Genomic DNA, 6,817 nt, shown 5'->3' on the forward strand with positions numbered 1-6,817 from the left:
TGGGCTTCGGTGGAGGTATGCAACTATAAATATTAGATAGACTCACAGAGGTATTTAATGTCTTAAAGCCTGAGTTGTATGTTTTATTTAAATCCTGAATAAAAATAACAAAGCGTTCATGGCAGGACTGAATGCCGGCTCCAGTCTGGATTGGTTGGGGGTCAAAAGAACGTCCTCTACAAACAGACAGCTCCTGTGATCTGCTTCTTAAATTGGAATTCCTGTTAGTTTGACATCTGCTTTAAATGCTCGAGCGAGTGGCTCCATAATTTATGTGAGGGGAGGTCTCCAGAGACACGGCCATTTAATTTGATCTGAGCAGTTGGTGAGTGATGGATTTAAGATATCCTATGACTTCATCATTCAAGCAGAAACACGGTAACACTAAACTTCCATCGTGAACGTTGAAAGCCTTTTCAGTGTCAAGGTTAAGTGCCAGATACTTTAAGTTGTTTGCGGTCATACTATCGAGAAGGTAGATCAACTCACAGTATCTGGTGACGGCTTGTTTTTCATAAATACTTCATGGCCACTGGCAGTTAAGTCAGTTTTTTATTCTGTAATCTTTCAAAGTGAGTTGAATCTGTACGAGCTGCATTCAATCCTCCCTTTGGAATTGCAGACCTTTTAGAAGCACAGTTATCAGTGTATTCATTTACGTAATATTATCTCAGAATATTCTACATTTTGATTTTCTGTTTTACAAGTTATTTATCTCAATAATTCAATAAAATCTGAATTACAGGGATTATTATGTGCTACTGGGAAATTATTTTGTTGCCTTGTCTGTAAAAAGGGTCCATTGAAAAATCGACCTTCACATTGTCATTAATTGTGTGTCCAAGAAGATTTACCTGTGTTGTTAACTGATAACATAAAGTGACACAAGATAGATTGAATCAAATACAGATGGACCTTTTCATAAGAACAACAGACTCACACTCAGGTGGGAGGTTTGGGGGCCTGAAGGCTCTGGGATTTGAATCCACACTTGCAGAACTTTGGGTAACAGAATTCTCAACCTCAGTCTAGATGGTACCACATTCCTAACAAAACTTTGGAGGGATCGAACACTTGCTTAAATGTGATTTTGACCTGTCAAAACTTAAAGTTATTTTCTCCTACAATTTGCCACCACATCATTCTTTACTGTGGAATAACAGGGTTCTAATCCCTTTCGACAGTAGACAGCAGTATGTCTATTAGTAGTATTACTTCCAGAGAAGCTTATGATAAACTCTACACAGAAATTCCCTGTTGTTTTTTTTTACTTTGAGACAAATCGGTTTGCAATTTTCTCTGGTTTCAACTTCTCTGCCTCCACTAAGTTAGTCACAATAATTTGTAAGATAACATGACAGAAGGTTTTAAACATATTGTTCCTGCCTCAGGAGAAAGTCCATTTCCCTTTTACTTCACTTGTCCTGTTGCTCCCAACGTCAAAGAAACCCATTTAAAATCAACAATTCACCCTGTTAGGGATTTTCTGCAGTTTCAAATTTGAAGTAGACCCAGAAATCTTTTGTTCTGCCAAAACCATTTAGCATTTGTTTTATAATTGTCCACATGTCTCCAATGACATTAAAAATACATAACATGTGTTCTATTGCTCTCAATCTGTTATTATTCTGGGAAAATACCATCCATAGCAGTGCCCCATTCTTCACTGTGCTCATGCTTAGTTAACTAATTTAAGTCCCTAAAATGTATGGGAAATCTTAACAGAACGGCAAAAACATTGTATTTTAAACATTTTGCTGCCAAATCCTGGTTCTTGGTCTTTTAACATTTTGTTCTTTGCTCCTTTGCGCACTCCTTTTTGATTTAAAAAAAAATAATGATTTTAAATCCTTTGTGCTCCTTGTTTTTTTTTATTTGATCGTACCGTTTTGCCATAGGGGGTTAAGGGGTAAAATTAAGGCAACTTAGAGGTCAACAGAGGCTGTATCCTCCCTGACGACAGCCACTGATCTTGACAATAAGTGTGCGTTGGTAACTGAGAGACCGGAGGTATTTCTTCTTCATCAATTCTCGCATTTCTGTTATTCATGACCATGGGGAAGTTACTCACATTCATATCTCACTAACCTACTGGATGATAGCTGACTCAGCAGGAAAACAACATTCCTCGTGGATAACTCGCATTCCTACCTTGGCAAACAGAATGGGGGTGTTACTGACTTTGCTGGTCACTCACAATGCTCGGCTGCCCACTAACATTCCCAGGTGTACCACTGGCATTCCCTGGCAAGCCACTGGCAAACCACTGGCAAACCTAAACTGTCTCAAAAACAGATTTGGAAACATTTTCCCTGTAAAAGCTCTGTTGTATTTGGTGTCACTGAAGTTTGACTTGATCATCTTAATCAATTCTTTCACATGCAAAATGCTAACATTACAAACATTGTACGGTCTCATACAGACGGGATATTTACTATGAAACAATCTGAATTTATCACAGTACATAACAGAAGGCAGTAGTAGCTCATATAAGCCAGATAAAGTCATTAATCAAATTATAGCAAGCAAAGCATCAAGCATATTAACAACAAATACCAATTATATTTATAGATGGATACATTTGGATGTTGATGAATTTATCAAGATTTATCAATTTACACAGATACTTTTCATAGCGTATTCTAGTGGTTAGCCGAGGAATAAAAGCCATGACCTGCATTGTCAGTTATACATCCATTGGGTTGCCAGAGATTTGGTTATGATATGATTTGGCGCGGTACAAATAAAATTGAATTGAATTGAATGCAATTGGGTTGCAAGAAGTAGGGATGTGATGCAGAACAAGATGCAAGCAGAATATTCAAACTAACAATTCAGGGAAACCCAAGGGAACTCAGCAGAGGCACCAGGTGACACAAGAGGGCAGCGTTTATATAAAGTCTTCTGGTGAACATGATAGTTAACGATCAGGCGCAGGTATAACTCATTAAGGCACCCTCCCTGACCATGTCACGATGTCACGTCAGGCGCGTTTCACCAGAGAGCAGGTTCTCCAACAGCTATTCTCCCAGCAACCATCCTCTGAACCCGAAGAGGACGCGAAAGAGCAAGACCGAGAAGCGGACGGACAAGCAGATGGAGAAGCAGACAGAGACGACGACGATGACGACGACGACGACGACGACGACGACGACGACGACAACGACGACGACGACGACGACGGGGAAGATGGTGCAAAGATACCGCCGGCCTCCCTACCATCTGCTTATCATTGGCCAGATCAGTGAATGGTTTCGCTGATACATGTAATCTCCAAGGTTGATGATAGACTGATGTGCAGGCGGGGAGAGCTCCAGGGTCTGCAGGGCTGATGATAAGTGGAAACAGGTATGTGAATGGGTGGAGCCGTCAGGATAATAGAAAGGTCGGAGTAAATGATGGGGAGGCTGGAGGCTGGAGGCTGGAGGCTGGAGACTGGAGGCGAGGGTGGGGAGCGGAACTGATGGCCATTTGAACTGGGTCCCTAAAGGTTTCTCCTCAGGTCTTGGGTTTAGGTGAGACGCTGGGAATCTAGGCCTCATTGGAAATTCATGTGATAATACATGTGTTATACAAAATAAAGTTGACTTGCCTTCATTTTCCATCTTCTTTCTTTCCTCAAAACCTGGAAACTTACTGATGAAGCGGTGGAGCGGACAGAACCTAATGAGCAATCAGACAAAGAAATGATGAAGATTATTTACTTGCTCACTCACGTTTTAAATCTGAACAGGAACAAAATACCCCAAACAAGACTTATTATCTCACTTTCCGCCAAAAAAATAAAATAATCAAAAATATAATGGCAACAATCTCAATATTGATATATTATGATCTATATTGTTCTTATTTTTTGTTGCTTAATATTTAAAAATACCAATGTTCCCTCTGAAAGCTTTGCAGAAATGACAAGTAATCAAAACGAGCTACGTTTAGCTTGAACATAGGGAGGGTAACATATAGAAATAAACCCTTTTGGGCCTATAGCGTCCTCGTAGAGACTCAACAGCTGAAGAGGGAAAACAGTAGTTACCATTTTACCTTGAAGTGTAAAGTTCAGTTCATGAACACTGCACTAACAAATCAGTACTGAACTGAAGGGGAGGCAGTGAGTTTAATCCCTAATCAGTATGAACAGGACCTTCACCTCCCTCAACTCTTCTCCTCTTTCAGTCTCAAGTCTTTCTTCCTGCCATGGGAATGGGAAAAACCCACAGGGATTAGGTTGTATGAATATTGGTTAGTGTCTCTCACCACATTCCTTCCATATGGTTATGGATCACTTCTCTTTTACTCTCTCCACATGATATTCAACATGATCCAAGGGACCGGCGTTTCTAAGCTTAAGGGCCGCTTCACTCTCATATTTCACTTTTTTGAAGAGGTTCATACAAAGTAGTTGCAGCTGTAGTTGTTAAACTTCACTATATTTGCAGTGTGCACATGCTATAAGATTGTGAGTTGTAAGTTGTAGCCCTGTCTCTGCATATTTAAATAATTCTATCTGGCTTCTTTCCACATAGACTCATAGACATTTATCTCATGAGCAGTTTGTTAATCTGAAAGAAATTCAGATCTTTGGCCACTCAAAATATTTACAAGATTAAATGTAGAATAATATTTTTGAAATATGTGAAAACTATATGTTTCAGTTATATGCAACAAAGTGCTTTAAGGTGTTGTTAAATATTTTGGGAAATACATTTATTCCCTGTCTTGCTGAGAAATAGATGAGAGGGCTGATACGGCTTTCATGTGCAGCTGAACCGATTAGCTTAGCTCGGTATGAGGATTAGAAACGGGGGGGGGGGAGTTAGCATATACCTGTAGCTCTACCCAAATGTTATGAAATCCACATACCAGAACCTCTAAAGCTCCGTAGTAAATATGTTATATCTTGTTAAACCCTTAAAACAACAGTTTGCTGCTCTCAAGTGGCTAATAGTCCCGGACTGTTAAAGACAACGCCAGGAAGTTATTGCTCTTGGCCAATAAATTGTTGGGTATTAGATTTAGATTTAGATTGCTCGCTGTTTCCAGTCTTTATGCTACTCCAAGACAATGAGCCGCTCGCTCCACCTTCTGCTCAGGACACAGGAGTTGTTCATGTTGTCACTGCTCATAGAAATGGCTGGTTTCTGAGGACCAGGGATCCTTGTGGTAAGTGGACTCGATTTATGTGGCACTTTTCTAGTCTGAACGACCACTCAAAGTGAATAATACAGTGCTTCCATATGCCGCACGTTTTCAATCACACGTCATTCTCCAAATTGAACCGAAATGGCAAGCTAGGGTTCAGAGTTCAGCCTGAGGACACTGCAGCCTTAGTCGCTGCCTGGCCTGTGTCTTGGCTCAGGTATAGTGCAAGAACTTTGCATCTTTCATGGTTTCTCCCAGAGCACTCAATGTTCTGGGGAGCAACCTTGGGAATCTCGCTGCAGCCGCTCTGACGGATGTCCAGTATTCCTGCAGTGCTCACAACACATTGGTCAAAGAGGAGGTTGGAGTCCTTTAGTAGCACCGCCTGTGGTTCTAGCTTGGCTGGTACACTAGATGAAGGTGTAGCGGAAGAGTCAGCCTGGTCAGCAGGGAGGGAAACAGTGTTGGGGTATCTCAACCAAGGCTGAGGGGCCAGGGGAGGGAGTGGGTTGAGAGGCTGTGTCTGTTAGCCAGCAGTCGGGTTATGGGCTGGAGAGGAGAGCAGGGGTTCTTGTCCTGCACTGGCTCTGTTTGTGTTCCGGCTCCTCTCTCGGCTCGTTGACCGACTGGTGTTTTAAGTTCTGTGGAGCCTAGGTGGTCTCGCTGAAGTCATCAATGCTCTTTTAATGCACGTCTTTCATCTACTGAAGGTCTTTCGCAGCTACCACATGTCATTGATTTCTCTGAGCATGGCTGGCATCACATCTCTGAATTTAGTGAAACCCAGTCCCAGTGAAGACGAGCTTTGTTGCATTTTTCAGTCGGGGCGGTAGGGTGCAGTCAGGGTCTTTCTTTCCTGGTGGCTCTCTCTCCGCCTTGTGTCTGTTGGGTCATTACCTTCTGGTTCTCTGGTTAAGCCGGGTCTGGTTTCTGTCAACTTCTGTTGTCAGTTGGTGGAACATCTTTTCAAAACAAGCTGAGACTGGTCTGGTTCCCAGGAGCAGCACAGTTGTTTGGTTTTATAGTGAGGGTCTTCAAAGGGTTCTCAGTACCCAGGCTCCCACTCTGTGACTAGGACTGATTCCAACTTTAAAAGGTGTGCTGGTAGTTATTACAGAGAGCATTCCTGCCACAACGTGGTGTCTTTGGTATGAGATGGTTTTTGTTTTGCTTTTGCCTTCGAGGAGGACGTCTTTTTACAGGCACTTATGGTTTTGTGAGGGTCATTACTTTCAATTTCTCTGCACTCAGACGTGTGCGTGTCGGTCTCCATGGCCAACGATGCTGAAAATGTTCAAATTGACATTGCTAGCCAGCTTTTACAACTTTACCATATATATTTAAGGTGTTTTCTTCCTGTACTTAGTCCACTAATATATATATAACCCTCACCCGAACCCTTTTATCTACAGTCTTAGTGGCTTTTAGTTTAACCTCTCAGACGAAATTCATGGGAGCTAATTTTTGGCACAAGAACAGTCTCTCTCTCTTTCTCTCTTATTCTCCATTTTCACCTTATTAACTGTCTTCACAAAGTTAGATAATCAACTTAAAAGAAAGAATATGACCAACACATCATTGAAAGACCTGCATTTTATTATGCAAGACAACTGAACACAGTGGAATAATAATGTCTTTAAGGGACTCTTTAACACTGACTGGACTCTGGACACAGGAG

This window comes from Hippoglossus stenolepis, chromosome 5 (assembly GCF_022539355.2).
Source record: "Hippoglossus stenolepis isolate QCI-W04-F060 chromosome 5, HSTE1.2, whole genome shotgun sequence".
NCBI classification, from domain to species: Eukaryota; Metazoa; Chordata; class Actinopteri; order Pleuronectiformes; family Pleuronectidae; genus Hippoglossus; species Hippoglossus stenolepis.